The sequence below is a fragment of the Cryptomeria japonica genome, chromosome 4 (genome assembly GCF_030272615.1).
Source record: "Cryptomeria japonica chromosome 4, Sugi_1.0, whole genome shotgun sequence".
Lineage (NCBI taxonomy): Eukaryota > Viridiplantae > Streptophyta > Pinopsida > Cupressales > Cupressaceae > Cryptomeria > Cryptomeria japonica.
The window spans coordinates 627,052,707-627,073,054 of record NC_081408.1 but is presented as its reverse complement, the minus strand read 5'-3'; positions in this window follow the sequence as shown (position 1 = coordinate 627,073,054).

Below are 20,348 nucleotides of genomic sequence, written 5' to 3'. Positions count from 1 at the left end.
TGATGAATTGAAAAGAAAAAAGGGGGGAAGGCTACCCTCGATGTAAAATGACTCAATAGGTGATCTCTCATTTGGGAAGGAGAGACGATGAAATATGTCCACTCCTATTAAGTGATTGGGATAATGCAAACCTTTGATTGAAAGCACGTGTTCTTAAGGGTTCATCGTCAAACTTGTTACTGTAACCATGTAGGTAGTGGTGAAAATGGTGTAAAAGATATGGTTTTCTAGCAAGAGTTTTCGGTTCTTGTACAAAAAACTTTGACACTTAAGGACTTATTTGTAGCTAGGCTTCTTCTTCTTGACTTGACAGTAGGTAGACCTCTTGGCATGCTTAAGAGACTTGGGTTTATGATGCATGGATGACGATTGACTGGAAATTTAGTTTCAATGGATAAATCAAAAAAAGGGCAGAGACGGTGAAGCACAGACAACAAATCAAAAGAAGAGATGGTGAAATTAAAAAACGCAGATGACAAAACTCAATTTTTGACAGTTTGATATTTCATAAATTTGGTCAAATTTTGGTCAATTTGGAAAATTTTGGACTTTGTCTGACTTGGCAAGAGATATCAAGCAGTGAAAATACATTGGACAAAGTGATGCTTGAGACGAGCATGAAAATGAGGGCCTAGATTAGCCCAATGTGACAAAATTTACTAGTTTGCACAATAGAAGACGCATGAAAAACATCCAACCTAAGCTAGAAAGTGGATTCTACTTGTTGAATCCCCACTTAGATTTCTCCATATATTTAAATAAAGTGGATAGATAGATATCTGGTAGCATTGGCTCCCCCACCATGGCACTCACTTCTCAAGCATATCAGAATCTCATACCCCGAAGATCTAGAGATCTTATGAACCAAGGGACATCTATCTCTACTTTGAGTAGTACGATGTGGAGCAGCTTTGGAGGTCCGACCTCTTGCACCAATAAGAAAATAAGATTTGGGCCACTACAACAAGGTGTCTAGTAAGTTTTGCAAGGGATCCTAGTCCAACAATGAATCCATGAAGCAAGCCACTTAAGGATCTAATTGAGATCATCGATGGAGAGAAGGCCTCCACATAGCCAAATTACTCAACACTCAGGTTTTTTGACCAATGTATTTGCATAGTGGCTTGAAAAACACCGCTTGAGACCCCACTGGGAGAAGACAATATCTCCAATGTGACTCAATTTTGAAACACTCTCTTAGGGTGATGAGGCTCCCAAGAGATGATTCTCTACTCAAAAATAAAAATCGGGTGTTGTTAATCACCTTTCTCTTTCACACAAGGTCCACGAAGGTGAGGGGAGATAATACTTGGTGTAATGGTGGGTCCACCCTATGGATGTGCAAGCACACCAAATACGAAAGACAATTGTTCTTTTTAAGCACCAAATTGAAATGTTTTCTAATGTAAGATAAAAAGCATCTAAACTAGTAAAAAAACATGTTTCCTTTGACAAACCATCTTGCAACAATAGTTAGTAGTCTTAATTCTTGGTCTTGGTCATACGAAAAGCTATAAGGACAAGAAGAAATTAGTGAAAATCTACAAATAAACACTCACAACGGAGATGCTGAAGTGTAGGCGCAGACGTCGAAGTGTCTGTGTAGATGTTGATTGAGGTTCTGCATTGAAAACAATTAGTTCCAAAAATTCAAAATTTTAAAGAAAAGAAATGGGCTAGAAAAGTTAGGCGGAGACGTCGAATTGTCAACGCAAACGTTGAAACGTCTACACAAACAACGATGTGTGTTTTGTAGAAACAATTTAGCTAGAAAATCTCAAAATAAGCAAAGATTCGATTAAAAACTAAAAAATATCGTTGTTAGAGAAATAACAATTAACAGAAAATGTTTTTTTTTTTGTTTTTTAACAATTTATGAATGTTTTTTTGGCCTTTTAAAATAATTTTCCAGTAAAAACAAAATTATTGAAAGGGAAACTAATTTAAATAGAGACATCGAAACCAAGGAAAGGGTGTCAATTTGCAAATGCAGACGTCGATCCATAGTTCCTGCGAAAAACAGGCGGAGACATCGATTCAAACCCACGGAGACGTCGAAAGATAGGTGGAGACATCGATCTGGTACGGAGATGCCAATGCGAGACCTACAAAAAATTTCTATAAAAACTTGCAAGAAATGTTAGATTCAAGGGACATGGGGTCCCACCAGGTGTGCCAAAATGAAGACAGGAAAAACTAGGTTAATGATCAATTACATAAATCAAATAGAAACATAAGCATACTTTTAAATGAAGCAAATAACCATTTATACCTTAATCTTCTCTTCTTCCTCCGTTTGAACTAGAAGTGGATGTGCGCCCAAGTGCTCCACTTGATTTTATTTTTGAGATGGTGGATTGTGGATTGCTCTCCACTACACAACAAATAAATTAGGATTGGATGATTGAGTGATGGATAGATGTGGTTTAGATGGGGTATGAATTTTGCATTATAAGGGTGCTTTGGATGGATTTGGGACTCAAATGGACAACATGAAATTACTTGAAAGATGCATGAATTGTGGGGAGTGGAGACTCTAATTTATAGATTGGAGAGGCCCAAAATGGAGGGTCAAGATTGAACTTGAATGAAGGGCTAGGATTGAAAGAAAGTAGGAGAAAATTGAGAGGACAAAGTGGGAGATCCAAGAGATTTTCCATAAAGTCATTTCTTATCTCCACACTTCTCAAGTATGTGGGGAAGAGTTCCCCAAGTACCTTCGGAAGAGAAGAAGGAATATAAAATTCCTTGGGAAGGGACAAGAGGAATTAAAAATTCCAAGAAAATAGAATGTGTGGGGAGAATAAATGGATAAATGATTTAAAAATTCCTTGGGAAAAGGAGGCATGGAGATGTGCAAGGATTTGACATTTCTTGAATGGACCAAAGTTGGTGCATTTAAGGTTTAGAGGGTGGGATGAGAAAATCTATTTATGGCAAAAAGTTGACTCATCCCTAATCAATGTGATTAAGGATGTGCAAATGATTAAGGGTACTAATTAGATGGATAAATGAAGGACTAGGAATGCAAGTGGGGATGTTAGAAGGATGTGACATGAGAGAGAATGAGTGGAAAAATATTAAATTGGAGAAACTGGTAAACATGATTAGAGTAGGATTAATTAGGCCAAATGATGGGATTAGGAATAGTGATTTGTAGGAATCAAATAATTAGCTTAGTTAATTAAAATTAATTAACTAATCAAGGTTTAGAGGAAATAATGAAGGTTCAAATGATTTTAGAAGAAGGAATAATTGATTTTGATAAATTAATTATAAGGCTATAGTGATAAAATTAATTTAATTTAATTTAATTAATTTTAAGAGAAAGAGGACTAACACAATTAATTTGATTAATTATGTGAAAAAGGCCTAAATCAATTAAATATTAATTTAATTAATTTTGGACGTCTACAGATCCTTCTTGATGGCCCTTGGTTTATAGGATTGAATGGTCCTAGTCTTCAAACTTGGTCTCCTAGTTTCAACCCTCAGAAGGAAATATGTTTGTTTCTTGTTTGAGTTTGTTTGTCTGGGCTTCCTTTGGAGTTCTAGACTTAAAACATTTTCAATATTATTGCCAACACTTTTGGGCAATATAGTACTACTGATAAGATTACAAAATTCATGAAGAACTTGCTAGATTTTATGTGCTTGCAGAGAAAAACCAGGTTCTCCCAACCTAGTTTACCTTATCCTCTAAATCTGGGGATTGGGTGCAGTAAATTGAGTATGAAGACTCACTAATTATTTATCATTCTTGTAATAAAGTGGGTTGTGCACATACTACTTGCTTAAAAAGTAAGAAATGCCACTTTGTTTAGAAGAAGAAGGATCAAATACCATTTAATGAGGAGGAGGTTGTTCCTACTTATCAAGTTGTTTAGAATGTTGACACTAAAGGGAAATCCTTTATGGATTGTTTAAGGATAGATAGTGTATTGGGGTTGATAGAAGGATGTGTCAGTGATTTTACGTCTCCTCCTTGTATTAAGAAATTGATATTTGGGAAGAAAGGTCCTACTTCTATGATAAATAAAAAATCTTTGGATCTTTTTCTGAACCACCTGATTTCTATTGGCTATTGTTGTGAACTTTGTTGGAATGGTGTGTTGGCATTGATGTCAACATATTATTATGTGTATTCTAGTGTTGTAGTCAAATTAAATGAGCTGGTTTGGCCAGTGTATTGCAGTTGAGTTGTTACAATTTAATGGGTTTAGAGATACTTATCTATGGTTGATTCAGTTATAGTTTTAGTGGTCTGCATGATGATTTCATCGTGTTGTGTGATCGAGTATTATGGTTTTTCATGTTATTCAGTATTTTGGTTTCTGCTCCGCATTGCTCTGGAATTGCATTATCTTGGTTTGTGGATTTGCCAGTGTTTGTGACGTTCATATGTGTCCTCAATTCAGGTGGTTCATAATTTGGAGGTTCGCAAGTGAATCTTTCAATTTGACAATCAGTTCAATGTGTGTTCTTGAGGTTCGATATATTGATGATGGAGATTTTAGTAAGTAGTGTTGTTGCAGTTGTTGTTGTGGTGATTCACGTTTCTCATGGACGTCTCTAGAGTGGGTCCTATCCGTCTTGATGGTTTGAATTGGTCGTTGTGTGTGTTGTTGATCATTTTCTTGATCCGGTGGTGTTCTTCATCTTATGCGACATTCTTGGTGATTGTAGCATGTTGCAGATGTTCGAGGCATAATTCTTTGTCGTGTTTCTTGGTTGTGGTATTGATTTGGGTCCAGACTATACCTTAGCCAACATTGTTTTGGGCCAAAAGAATTGTTGTAGCGTGTGAGGTTATATTCTTGACTTTTGTATTGAGGGTTGAGCTGACCTTGAAATATAGGTTGATGATTTGTATAAATATATGTAATATTAATTTGTGAAATGTATCTGCGTGTGTGAATATTGATTTGATCTCTTAGTAGCAGAGGTGAAGTGCAAAAGAAGTGTGAAGAGTAGAGTTTGAGTATATGTGCTTAATTGGAACCGTAACCAGGCATGTGGAGATTCTATTTCATTAGTTCATGATTCTCCTGATGTAACCCAAATGTTTTTGTAAGACAGTGAGTCTTCCTCAGGGTTGTAGCCCTTCTTATTTTGTGATTTGAGCAGTGAGCTCTAGGCAGTGTTCCTGAATGCATGTGCATTCCCCATTGTGATATTCCACTTACTCCTAAGAGGGTATTATCTCATTGTGGGTAGGTTCCCATTGTGGTTTTTCCCTTAACCAGGTTTTCCACATCAAGAATCTTGGTGTTATGTGTGTTATTCATGTGGTCATCATTTATGCTTTCATTGAAGTTTGAGTTGCGTAGAATTTGTGAGCAAACCGATTCACCCAGACCCCCCCTCTCAGTTTCTTGTATTGTTGCCAACAATTGGTATAAGAGATAGATCCTCTGGAAGAATCTTGATCGCTTGAGGAGATCTGAGATGGCAACCTTTGATTTTAAGTAGGATAATCTGATATTTGATAGAACGAATTACACTCTCTCGAAGAACCAGATGGAATGTCATTTAAGATGCATCGGTGAAGACTATTTGAAGATTACTAAGAATGTGTATAATGTTCCTATGAATGTTCCTAGTACTTCGGATGAGATAAAGGAAGCTAAATTCAATATTAGAGCTAAGGAAGCATTGTTGAGTGCCTTGTTTGATTCTGAGATGACTAATGTGATGGATTTGTAGACTACTCATGAGATATGGAAGAAGCTAGAGACTTTGTATGAAGGTGATAGTCATGTAAAATTTGTTAAGTTGCAGAGCTTGAAGGGAAAGTGTGAGATGCTGACAATGGGCGAAGATGAGAACATTGCCTCCTTTATGCAGAAAGCGAATGAGCTTGTGTTGAACATCAGATGTGTTAGTGGAGTATTGGAAGAATCTGAGATTGTGGCTAAAGTGTTGAGATCCTTGCCTCCTGCTTACAAGAACAAGGTTTTTGTTATTGAAGAGATCCAAACGGTGACAAATGTGACTAGAGACATGTTGATTGGTAAGCTTGCTACTTTTAAGTTGAGTGAGTTTGGTGAAGCCCCTCCTCAATTTGAATCTGCATTTAAAGCTACTATATCCAGGAAGTGGAAATATGATCCAGGAGAAATTTCTAAAAGAGTATCCATATATGAGAAGGAGATGAGAGAGCTTGAAGAAGATGAAAGAGATCTTGAAGAGCTTGAAGCCCTGATTACTAGAATATTGCCTAAAGGTGTCGGTAAGTATGAAGGAAAGTTGCCTCTTAAATGTTTTTCATGCAATAAGATATGACATTTTGCCTCAAGGTGTCTGGAAAGAGTTTCTAAAAAGACATTTAAGCCCTATAAGTCTAAATATTAGAAGAAGTGTTACTTCTCTTCCAATGAAGGTGTGACAAATGATGAGTCTAATAAGGGAAATTCGAGAGATGAGTGGGTGTTCATTGCTATCAAGGAAGATGATCTGGTGACTATTGATTCTACTAGCTACATTGTTGAAGAAAAAAAGTTGGCTGCTAAAGTTGAAGAGAAAGATAATTGAGCTATTAATAGTGGTTGCTCTCATCATATGACAAGTGATAAGAGTAATTTTGTGAGTATGGAAAAGTATGATGGTGGTGTAGTGATATTTGGATATGAAAAAGCTGGTATAATCCGTGGTAGAGGTTCTATTTCTCTCGATGGTAAGCATAACATTGATGATGTCTTGTATGTGGAAGGTCTAAAGCATAACCTTTTGAGTGTTGGCTAGATGGTTGATAAGGGATATGATTTGCAATTCAAGAATGGTAAATATAAGATCTCGAGTAGCTTTGGAACTAAAATTGCATTAGGTACAAAGACTAAAGTTAATATCTTTCACTTGAATGCTGGTGGTAAAAGTTATTTGATTTCTCAGGTTGATGAAAGTTGGTTATGGCATAGAAGGATGTGTCATGTAAATTTTGATTGCATGGTTAAGATAAGTTCCACTCAAGCTATAAGAGATCTGCCTAAGATTGTAAGGCCTCTTAATCTGGTATGTAAGGAATGTCAGTTAGGGAAGCAGACAAGAGTTTCTTTCAAAAGAAAACAATATACTTCTACTGGAATATTGGATCTTGTGCATACTGATTTGTGTGGTCCCTCTAGAGTGAGAAGCTTGCAGGGTGACATGTATTTTATGTTGTTGATTGATGACTATTTCAGGATGATGTGGGTTACTTTCTTAAGGGAGAAGTCTGAAGAATTGGAGAAGTTCAATATTTTCAAAGTTATGGTTGAGACTGAGACTGGACAGAAGCTGAAGTGTCTGAGATCTAACAGAGATGGTGAATTTACTTCTGATGAGTTCAATTCTTTTTGTGAAGAACATGGGGTGAAGAGACGGTTATCTACTCTATGGACCCCTCAACAAAATGGTATTGTGGAAAGGAAGAACAAGACAGTTCAGGAAGCTTCTAGAATGATGATGATTGAAGGAAATGTTCCACATATCTATTGGAGAGAAGTTGTGAGTATTGTTGTATACACTCTCATCTGGGTGCATATTAAAGGTGATACCGGTAAGACTCCTAATGAGTTATGGTTTGGTCATGTTCCTATAGTTAGATATTTCAGAATTTTAGTAGTAAATGATATATTAGAAGAGATAAAGATCTAGGGAAGTTTGATACTATATGTTATGAAGGAATCTTTCTTGGTTAATCTACTAAGAGAAAGGCCTACTGGTGTTATAATAAGAGATTGAGGAATATAGTTGAAAGTACTAATGTGAAAGTGGACGAAGGAAATGAGCATCAACCCAGATACTCCAGATATGATTCAGATGATCAGATTGTTAGTGCAGATAAAGGAAAACAAGTTCAGACCCAAAACCAAGATCATATTGCTCTGGAAAATCCTGAGAATGAAGGAGAAGCTAGTGCAGAAGAAAGAGTTCAAGAGTCTGAGAATCATGAAAATCCTAAGACTCCCAAGTATGTAAGGTTAAATCATTCAGAGAATCAAATAATATGTGATAAAAATAAAAGTGTGATGACTAGGAGAAGAATTGATGAAGAATATTGCTTGATTTCTAAGATTGAACCTAAAGATGTCGATGAAGCTTGTAAAGATGAAAATTAGGTTAAATCCATGGAAGAAGAGTTAAATCAGATTGAAAAGAATAATACATGGATTTTAGTTCCCGGGCCTAAGGATAAGAATGCAATTGGAACTAAATGGGTGTTTCAGAATAAATTGAATGAGCAAGGTGAAGTTGTTAGGAATAAAGCAAGACTTGTTTATAAGGGTTATTCTCAGATGGAAGGTATTGATTTTGAGGAGACTTTTGCTCTGGTAGCTATAATTGAATTTGTTAGATTATTTCTTGCTTATATTGCTTACAAAGATTTCAAGGTGTATCAGACGGATGGCAAGTCAGCCTTTCTTAATGGTGAGCTGGAAGAAGAAGTCTACATTGATCAACCAAATGGTTTTCAGTTGACAGATAAAAAAGATATGGTTTGCAGGTTGAAGAAAGCATTGTATGGATTGAAGCAAGCTCCAAGAGCTTGGTATGCCAGATTGGATAAGTATTTATTGAAGCTTGAATTCAATAAAGGTATTGTTGATAGTCATCTATACTTCAAGATTGATAATGATAACATATTGATTGTTCAAGTTTTTGTTGATGATATCATTTTTGGTGGAAATGATGGTTTGTGCAAGAAGTTTGCTAATGATATGGAAAATGAGTTTGAGATGTCTATGATTGGTGAGAAGAATGTTTTTTGGGGATTGCAAATTACTCAGTTGGATAAAGGTATTTTTATATCTCAATCTAAGTATGTGAAAGAATTGTTGAAGAAGTTTGGTTTAGATGATGCAAAGCCTATTGGTACACCTATGGTGACTGGATGTAAGTTGACAAAGGATGATGATTCTTCAAAAGAAAATCAGACTAGATACAAATCTATGATTGGTGGTTTGTTGTATTTGACTTAGACTAGACTAGATATTATGAATGTCGTGTGTCTTGTTGCTAGATTTCAAGTTTATCCTAAGGAATCTCATGTTGTTGTTGTAAAGATAATTCTCAGATATTTGAAAGCGACAATTGATTTTAGTTTGTGGTATCCTAAAGATGATGATTTTACTTTAAGTGCTTTTACTGATGTTGATTGGGCAGGTGATGTTGATGACAGGAAAAGTACTAGTGGTGGTGGATTTTTCTTGGGTAAGAGATTGGTTTCATGGATGAGTAAGAAGCAGAATGCTATATCTTTGTCTACTACAAAAGTTGAATACATTGTTGTTGCTAGCAACTGTACTTAGTTGATTTGGATGAAGCAGATGTTGAAGGATATCAGAGTTATTTTTTATGATCCTACTGCTATATACTATGACAATTCAAGTGTTATCAATATTTCTAAGAATTCGATGTTGCATTCTAAGACTAAGCATATTTCAATCAAGTTTCATTTCTTGAGAGAGAAGGTGAATGAAAAGGAAGTCAGATTGGAGTATGTATCTACAAAGGAACATATTGCACATATCTTCATGAAGCCTTTTCCTAAAGATACATGTGAGTATCTTAGAGAGAAGCTAGGGGTAATTGCCCCTTTTGATGAGAACTAAGATGCATGGAGTTGCATCAGTCTGGTGGACTTCATAGAGATATCGTGTGATCTGGATTGATGAGTGAGGCTGCTACTCAGGGGAAGTAGTTAGTGGTATATTTCAGATGTTCAAATTTGTGAGTTTGTTCTAAGGGGGAGAGAATAATGATTTGTATGTGCCTTTTGAATTGATGTCAAAGGGGGAGAGAAGCATGCGAAAAACTGCTATATCCTGTGTTGATGTCAAGGGGAGATTTTTGTGAGTTATGAGGAGATTGTTGGTTGTTGATTTCTTTCTTTGCATTGATTGTTTTTCACATTCATATGTTGCCATCAATGCCAAAGGGGCAGATTGTTGGATATTGCTGGGAAGTTTGTTGGAATGATGTGTTGGCATTGATGTCAAAATATTCTTCTATGTATTCCAGTGTTGTAGTCAGATTAAATGAGTTGGTTTGGCCAGTGTGTTGCAGTTGAGGTGTTGCATTTTAATGGGTTTAGAGATACTTATCTCTATTTGATTCAGCTATAGTTTTAATGATTTGCATGATGATTTGATCGTGCTGTGTGATATGGTATTATGGTTGTAAAGCGGAAAATCGCGATCGAACCCTAGTTGTTCTCCCCTCTTCCAACTCCGAGGAGAGAGAAGGGAGGTTCGCTAGGATTCGATGGTTTTCACTTAGGGGAGAGACTTTACATTCAAAAGAGGGGTTGAAACTCACAAGATCCAATCCCACATAATGCAAGATTGGATGCTAAATGAATTTCAAGGGTCAAGACAGCAAGGCTACCCTCTTTTGTAAAGAATATTGATAAAGGAATTAAGCTAAGTATGCATAGAAAGTGATAAAGATTCGCTTATAAACTGAGATAGGAATACAGTATGAAGCTGCGGACCTGGAATTAGCAGTAAAATGTCGATACGGCGCTGTCCTGCAAATTTGAGTAAAAGTTGTCGGGACGATGGCGCCCGGCGCCACGGTCCTCCGAAAAATCCGCGAAACGAAGGGGGATCTGTTCGTCTCTGCACAAGGATTCCAGATCTTCAATTTCAGCCGCGTACCTGCAACCTACACACAGAAAAGCGAAGACGATTGGGGGGTTAGGGATTAGGGGTTTGCCTTTAGGTCAAACCCCGGTTTTGGAATTAACCAAGAAATGAGCAAGAGCTGTAAATGTAAATGTATGTAAAACAAGCACTAATACCTTGTTCTAAGGATGTTTGTATCCTTATGTGCGAAGGTATAGATGTTGTATGTTGTATGTTGTAGCATGTAGTATGTGATCTCCTCTTCAATGGTTGAATCCTTGTCTTGAATGCAACACTTAGCCTTGAATGGAGACTTGAAATGATCAATTGCTTGAAGGAATGCTTGAATGCTTGAATGCTTGAGTATAATTTCCACGCCTTTTCCATCATCATGTCGAATGAAAGAGGAAAATGTAGTTTATATACTTGTCAATTAGGGCTGATAGACTGATTTTCCCGACCTTAGGCCGACCAGGAAAGTTAATTTCCAAATTGCAAACAAAAAGACCCGAGACCCCTTAGGAGACCGGGCCCAAAATAGGACCCAGGGACCAGGGCGCTGGGCGCCATGGTCCCACCTCCCGGGACAGCAGGGTGCAAGGAGGTTCAGGCCAGGGTGCTTGAAAAATGCAGTTTTCAGTGTCGTGAGCAAGTTTCAGGGTCTCCATTCAGGTTGCGTGTTGCGTCGCCATCGTGAAGACCGAAATGCAGTCGAAATTGCAAGTGTCGCAATTTTAGGACGCTACATTTAGCCCCCACTTTAGCGGGAGTATGTATACTCATACTTCCGGTAAAGTACAAGGAAACAATATTGAAAGACTTTCACCAAGTCAAGGAGGCAAGATACACCAAGCCCCCAGTGGACTAAGGATATTACGACTTCGATTGACAAAGTAAAAGGGAAGATCACGAGGGAGAACCATGACTGTCAGTAGTAAGGTTCCCTCACTATGAGTCATGCAAGAAAGATATCAAAAATTTTCAAGGCAAGGCTAAATTTGCCAACAAATTTTCAAGTATCTTGAAAAGATATGAACGGGATGTATGCCCCCCTACGTTAAAGCGATCACACACGCCTCACCGGGGGTGATTGTTTTAACGTAGTGATACACATAAGAAATGAGAAAGGAAAGGAGCACGTTATCGCAAGGATTTAGCCCCCAAGTGTGAGATAAACCCAAGGATAATAGACACAAAACACAAAGCACAAGGTGACTTCGCTTTCCTCGGGGTCAGTATGTTGTATGATAATTCATGTATATATATCATATGTATGTATGCATAATTGTTCTTCATTCCCCAATCAAGGAAGGTCACCTAGAAGAGGGGAACACATGTGTCTTTTGAGTCAACATGAGAGAGATCGAGAGATCTCAATGCTTTGCATCGTCCTCAAGTAAACAACACTAAGGACAACAAATAGAAGAATGAGAATAACATATAGAAGAAGTAACACAAGAGAGGAGGAGAGAATCTGCTATGCTAATGTAACTAGTCTAGCACGTCATCTACCCCTCGATCTTGCTGATCAATGTTTCGGGAAGGCAGGAAACATGTTAGAAGAGGAACATCCAACACAGCAGATGGAGCTATCACAAGATCCAAACAAGGGCTATGTTCATGTTCCAAGCCACATTGTTCTTGTCTAGGAGCTAGGATAAGTGCTTTAGAAAATTCATTAGATAAATGGTTATCAACATCAACAAGTTCATATTCACTATCAGAAGCAAGAGGAGTAACATTTTCATCATGAATAACATTTTCATCCATATCATCATCAAGATTTATAAAAATAGGATCTTTAACTCGCACCGGATCAAGACCATCATGCATCTTATGTTTAGGAGATTTAGGCTCAATGTCCGGCTGAGGAGAAAATTGAATAATGCTTGTTGAAGGTGTTTTTGGAGATTGCAAAGTTTGAGCTCTAAGATGACGCTTTCGCCTGCGTTCACGTGCAGAACGATTTCGTCTAGTCTTAGTAGGAAGTGGAGAAGATTGAGGAGGAGGAATGTTCTCGTCCTTAGCACTTGGGTGTTTAGATTGTGGTCTCTTAGGCTGGATAATAGGAGAAGAAGAAGGTCTCTTCTCTCTATAAAAAGAAGGAGGAGGAATATTTGGTTTAGGGAGAAGACCAAGTCCATCATGACGAGGAGGTATAGGTCTACTCTTAGAAGGTTTATTAGGCATAGACATAGTCACATCCATAGGGATGGGTTGGAAATCTTCTTGAGGAAAGACATTAGTTTTATCTTTCAAAGGAAGAACTTCCTTCTCAAGAATGATAGGAATATCAAGTTTAGGTGTTCTAGGTTCACTTAGAGATAGGATCATATCTGTTTTCCACTTTTGATAAGATTTGAAAAGATGATCACTTCGCAGAGGAAGAGATTGGAATTGTTTAGGCCAAAAGTAATCAATAGGAACGCTAGAAGTTCTCTCAGCTAGTTTAAAGAGACTATGATTGACAGTAACAACTTCACCATTATGGGGAAATTTCAAACACTTATGAATAGGAGAAGCAATAGCTTTCATGGAAGATAGCCAAGGATAGCCAAGCTTCACACGAAATTGTTCAGAAGATGGAATAATAGAAAAGTTCACATCAAGAGATTTGTTATGGACCTCAATAGGCAATGTAATACAACCAATTGCAGGAGAGGAAAATGCATCAAATAGTTTCACAATCACATCTGTTTTGTCATAGATCACTTGATTCAATTGCAAAGTAAAAAGAAATTCTTCAGTAATAATATTAATCATGCACAAAGGATCAATAAGCACTCCACGGCAAGGTGTATTCTTGACTTTTGCAACTATGTATAAAGGACCATCAGGTGCCCTAATGGTTTCACTGGAATCAAATGTGATGGAAGGTTCTTTAGGGATTTCTTGCTGCTCTACAAAGTTAATCACATTCGGAGTCATAGACACAAGACCATCAGATGAGAGAGAGGAATCATTAGCCTCAATTGCATTAGAGGTATGAGAAGGTAATGGATCAGTAAAAATCTGAAGATTTTGGTTAAGAGGAGCTACAGATGTGTTGCCTTTATCATTCACTCCAGAAACAGAGATAGTATTATTATCAATCAAATCTTTAATTTTACCCTTTAAAGAAAAACATTTTTCAGTATCATGCCCAGGCTGACGATGAAATTGACAAAAAGATTTGTTATCAAAATAAGGTGAAGTAATCTTTGCAGGATCAATTTGTCTTATAGGAGGAAGAGTAAGCACATTTTGTTCCAATAACTTATTCATAATACTATGCAATGATTCATTCAAAGGAGTATACTTTCTTTCTTTCTTGAAAAATTTAGAAATAGGAGGCACACCTGATGCTACATTCACATTGTTGTTGATGATGTTTTCATTGAATTTGATGGAATCTCTGTTCGGTTTAAACTTCCCAAATGGTTGTTGACTGCTATCACCCTTATCACTCGGAGCCATAGGATGTGATTGTTCCATTTGACTCACAGTCAGTTGATAATTGTGAAGAGTGGCACACAACTGTTGGAAAGAAGTAAACTCAGAAAACAGAAGTTTGTCTCGAATATCTTTTTGTAAATTAGAAATAAAGATTCTTTGAATATCATTGTCAGGCACTGGAAAAGAAATTTGAGCATACAAATGCTTATATCTACCAATGAAATCAGTCACTTTTTCTTTAACACCTTGTTTACAATGCATTAAATCAATCAAAGTAACCTTAGGACTTATATTGTTTTGAAATTGTTGAATGAAAGCATTTGCAAGTTGTTCGAAAGAAGTAATAGAATAGGAAGGCAACGAGCAATACCATTGTAGGGCTTTGTCTCTTAATGTTCTAGTAAACAGTTTTGCAAGCAACCTTTGGTCATAAGCAAAATCAGTACAAATTGTTTGAAAAGTCTTAACATGTGTTAGAGGATCTCCTTTACCATTATAAAGTTCCAAATGCGGGATTTCAACATGTTTAGGAGGGATAGCTCGAACAATGTCAAGAGAAAGTGGGCTCGCAACGTCAAATGTGGGCACACTAAACTTAGATTGATTCATAGAGGCAATTTGTTGCTGTAAAGAAGAGACAGTTTGTGCTAGATTGTTAATGGTCGCTTCAGTCGAAGAATTCATATTGGATGTGTTAGATTGAGATGGAGGTGTTATGTTATTGAAAGAAGGTAAAGAGTAAGGTGGTGGGACTCTATGATAATTAGTCATAGGAGATGATTGGACAGGAGGAATACTACAAGGAGGGATGGAATGGTTAAATGAATTGCCCCCTTGTGTCATGTTCATTTGTGGAGATGTAATAGGAACACTCATTGAAGGAATGAATGAAGAAGTCGGATTGAATGAAGGAAGAGGGTTAACTGAAGCAGAGGGATTGCCCCCGTGACTGGTAATCACAGGAGGAATGTCTTGTATAGAAGTAGCCATGATGTTTGATGTAAAAGTAGGTATGCTAGCAATAGAAGTTGTCAAAGGAATAGAATGATTGACTTGAGTAGGAGGTTGTGTATAACCCAAATTTTCAGCACAACTCTTCATAGGCATCACATTCGAATCCACAATGTGTGCAATACCACGCAAAATATCAATTCCATTCTTATCACTTTGAAGCATACGTTTTAGACCCTCAATTAAAGGAAGAGCTTGACTATCAGGGTATTCTTGAGACATCTATTGTCGAAAATCGTCAAATTGGTTATCCAATTTTGAAAGTTGTTCTACAGAAACCTCATGGAGAGCTTCTTCATCATTAAGAGGATTAGAGGAATTACCCATGTCCTCGTTAAAAAGGCTATTCAAATTAGGTTCCATCTCCTCAGTAGTTAAACCTCGGAAAGACTTAATTCTACGGCTTCGTCTAACGGGAATAGTGTAAGTAGGGCTTATTGTTGTAAAACTCATGCACTAGAAAGAGAGAGAAGATTTTGAATTTAGAGGTAGCAATTTTCAGTAAAATCAACCAATCTTCTGGATTTAAGCTGTTAAATGCAATCACAACAGTCTCCCGAAATTTCGGAAAAAATGTCCGGGACCGTGGCGCCCGGAGTGCAACACGGTCCTTGCAACTTTTTTCGAAATTTGCAGGGATGAAAGGTATGATGATTTTAGAGCTAATCTGAAAAAATTGAGTGATTTTACGATCTGTAGATAGGCCAAATTAAAGTTGCAATCTCGAAATTGAACCCTATCAAGATTGTCGAAAAATGCAAAATTTGAATTTTTGAAAAAGAGAGGGAAACTGAAATTTTGAATTTTGTGATTTTAGAGGGAATGTCAAGAGCAATGCAAATTTGAAAATTTGAAAATTGACTCAATTTCACACAAAATTCAATTTTGAAAGCGGAAATCAAGGTTGTTGTAATTAAGCACTTAATTTCAAGAGTCACAAAATGCAAGAATTTGAATAAAGCACTGAGATTTTGAATGAATGCAAACACACTTTTCAGATTTAGGACAGTAAGAACACAATTTTGACACAAAATTTCAATTTCAATGATTTTTAAATGTTTAGAAGCCTTAATCCAAGCAATCACAAGACCAACTTTGACTGTAATTTTGAAGGTGTTATAATTGATAAAATCAGCCAAAATTCTGAATTTTAGCAGAAAAACACAGTAAGATCTCCCTCCCGAAATTTCGGAAAAAATGTCGGGGACGATGGTGCTCGGCGCCACGGTCCTCGCAACTTTTTTCCAAATTTTCAGGGATGAAAGATATTGTGATTTTATTGCGGAATCCAAAGTTACAGCTGATTTGGAGATGTTTTGATCAGTGAAACTGTCGGACAAAGGTTGAATCAAGAGGGTTTCAAAAATTAGGGTTTTGACACTTAACCACTTAATTTTCAGAATTAAAGCACAAATATGAATTGATAATTTGTAATAGAAGGGCAGATCTGAAACAAGCATTAACATTTAGACATTTCGCAAGTTCAATTACTAAAAAGAAAATTTAGGGTTTTTATGCAATCACCTCTAAAATTTTGCAAAAGATCAAACATGGAAATGTAATCAATTTTTTTAGATCTAAGCATGAAAAATCAGAAAGGATGTTCACGTCGGGTTCACCAAAATGTAAAGCGGAAAATCGCGGTCGAACCCTAGTTGTTCTCCCCTCTTCCAACTCTGAGGAGAGAGAAGGGAGGTTCGCTAGGATTCGATGGTTTTCACTTAGGGGAGAGACTTTACATTCAAAAGAGGGGTTGAAACTCACAAGATCCAATCCCACATAATGCAAGATTGGATGCTAAATGAATTTCAAGGGTCAAGACAGCAAGGCTACCCTCTTTTGTAAAGAATATTGATAAAGGAATTAAGCTAAGTATGCATAGAAAGTGATAAAGATTCGCTTATAAACTGAGATAGGAATACAGTATGAAGCTGCAGACCTGGAATTAGCAGTAAAATGTCGATACGGCGCTGTCCTGCAAATTTGAGTAAAAGTTGTTGGGACGATGGCGCCCGGCGCCACGGTCCTCCGAAAAATCCGCGAAACGTAGGGGGATCTGTTCGTCTCTGCACAAGGATTCCAGATCTTCAATTTCAGCCGCGTACCTGCAACCTACACACAGAAAAGCGAAGACGATTGGGGGGTTAGGGATTAGGGGTTTTTCTTTAGGTCAAACCCCGGTTTTGGAATTAACCAAGAAATGAGCAAGAGCTGTAAATGTAAATGTATGTAAAACAAGCACTAATACCTTGTTCTAAGGATGTTTGTATCCTTATGTGCGAAGGTATAGATGTTGTATGTTGTATGTTGTAGCATGTAGTATGTGATCTCCTCTTCAATGGTTGAATCCTTGTCTTGAATGCAACACTTAGCCTTGAATGGAGACTTGAAATGATCAATTGCTTGAAGGAATGCTTGAATGCTTGAATGCTTGAGTATAATTTCCACGCCTTTTCCATTATCATGTCGAATGAAAGAGGAAAATGTAGTTTATATACTTGTCAATTAGGGTTGATAGACTGATTTTCCCGACCTTAGGCCGACCAGGAAAGTTAATTTCCAAATTGCAAACAAAAAGACCCGAGACCCCTTAGGAGACCGGGCCCAAAATAGGACCCAGGGACCAGGGCGCTGGGCGCCATGGTCCTGGGGACCAGGGCACTGGGTGCCATGGTCCTGGGGACCAGGGCGCTGGGCGCCATGGTCCTGGGGACCAGGGCGCTGGGCGCTCTGGTCCCACCTCCCGGGACAGCAGGGTGCAAGGAGGTTCAAGCCAGGGTGCTTGAAAAATGCAGTTTTCAGTGTCGTGAGCAAGTTTCAGGGTCTCCATTTAGGTTGCGTGTTGCGTCGCCATCGTGAAGACTGAAATGTAGTCGAAATTGCAAGTGTCGCAATTTTAGGACGCTACAATGGTTGTTCGTGTTATTCAGTATTCTGGTTTTTGCTCCGGATTACTCTAGACTCGCATTATCTTGGTTTGCAGATTTGGTAGGGTGTTTGTGATGTTCATATGTGTCCTCAATTCAGGTGGTTCGTGATTTGGAGGTCCGCAAGTGAATCTTTCAGTTTGACAGTCAGTTCAGTGTGTGTTCTTGAGGTTCGGCATATTGATGATGGATATTCTAGTAAGTAGTGGTGTTGTGGTTGTTGTTGTGGTAATTCACATTGCTTGTGGATGTTTCTAGATTGGTTTCTATTCGTGTTGATGGTCTGCATTGATCGTTGTGCACGTTGTTGATCATTTTCTTGCTCTAGTGGTGTTCTTCATCTTATGTGACATTCTTGGTGATTGTGGATGTTCGAAGCGTAATTCTTGGTCATGTTTCTTGGTTGCGAATATTGATTTGGATCTAGACTATGTCTTAGTTGACATTGTTTTGGTCTGCATGTATTGTTGTAGCATGTGAGGTTATATTCTTGATTTTTGTGTTGAGGGTTGAGCCGACCTTGAAATATAGGTCGATGATTTGTATAAATATATGTAATATTCATTTGTGAGATGTATATGTGTGTGCGAATATTGATTTGATTTTTCAGTAGTAGAGGTGAAGTGCGAAAGAGTGTGAAAGAAGTGTGAAGAGTAGAGTTTGAGTATACGTGCTTAACCAGAACTATAACCAGGCATGTGGAGATGCTATTTTATCAGTTAATTATTATCCAGATGTAATCCGAATGTTTTTGTAAGACAATGAGTCTTCCTCAAGGTTGTAGCCCTTCTTGTTTTGTGATTTGAGCAGTGAGCTCTAGGTAGTGTGCCTGAATGCATGTGCATTCCCCATTGTAATATTTCACTTACTCCTAAGAGGGTATTATCTCATTGTGGGTAGGTTCCCACCGTGGTTTTTCCCTTAACTAGGTTTTCCACCTCAAAAATATTGGTGTTATGTGTGTTATTGATGTGGTGATGGTTTATTCTTTCATTGTTAATAATCAAATCCGAATTTAAGTTTGAGTTGTGCAGAATTTGTGAGCAAACTGATTCACCCCCCCCCCCCCCCCTCTCAGTTTGTTGCAATGTTGCCAACAATTTCAAGTTGTCTATTTTTATCTTTCATGTTGATATGTCTTATTATTTTGTAGTTGTTTTGTGGTTGTTGGTTGGTGTTCAGTTGGGCTTATTGCTTAAGTTCTCTCTGTATAAGGGTCAAGACCCTGTCAAAATCCTTGCTTATCTAATCAAAACATACTTAAGTGTATTTAGGTCATTTTTTTTGTCTTAAGTCTAGGATTAAGATGCATGTCATGATCTAGTTCAATCCTCATCTAGGGTTTCATCTTTGTCTTTATAAAAAAGGTTTCATTATATATTGTTGAAACATTGTGAAAATGGAGATTAGCAAAATCAATAGGAAATTATGTTAGTAACGAGCTTTCAACCATAAGAAAAAAATGAAGACAAATACATTCAAAGCATTATCAAAGAAGATTAACACAAGAAGCTAGTTAGGAAATAAATAAAACAAAATGGCTTCCCCATGATGCTCCCTATGCCATGACTCTTCCTTGTCCTCCTCCTCTCCAAGATCATGATGCTATGTGAAGTATGCCCTTAGCTTGAGCACTAGCACAAAAGGATGTCAAATGGAAGATGGGAGATGGTTGATTATGTCAAGTGTGGATGAGGATGCAAATGAAGTATTAGAGGTTAAATAGCAATTCCAACTAGTGGAAGAGCTAAAACATAATACAACTCATTCCTACAAGAAACATTCAAATTCTAAGCCAAGTAACAATGCATGGATAACTCTTGTGTGTGTGACCTTTTACAATGAAGGAATGAGCTCTATTTATAGGAAAAATGTGCAAATGAAGGGTTGAGATTGAATTGATTGAGGAAGGGTTAGGATTGATTGAGGAAGTGTTGATCCTTAATCGATGTGCTCTCCTTCAAGCCAATCACACAGTTGACAAGTGTCAACAAGGGAAGGCTTGAGAGGAAAGGGGGACAAAGCATTAAATGCTTGAAGAGACATAAAGGTTACCATGGGTGGTTAGGTTAATGGATAAAGCTTTTACCCAAGGGTTAAAGGAATGTGCAAGGGTTAAAGGGGACTTGAGGGTTACCACATGGATGGTTAAGTTAATGAATAAGTCTTTAACCAAGGAGTGTGGGAATGTGCAAGGGTTAAAGGTGGGTTAGGTTGGTCAAAGACTCATGTGAATTTACTTGTGGAAGGGAGAAGGCCTTTAATGCTTTGTAAGAGCCTTAGATATTTTGAGAAGTGATTATTCACTAATCCCTTGGTTTAGGAATGTGCAAACACTTAGAAGGTTATTAGACTAATAATAGGGGTT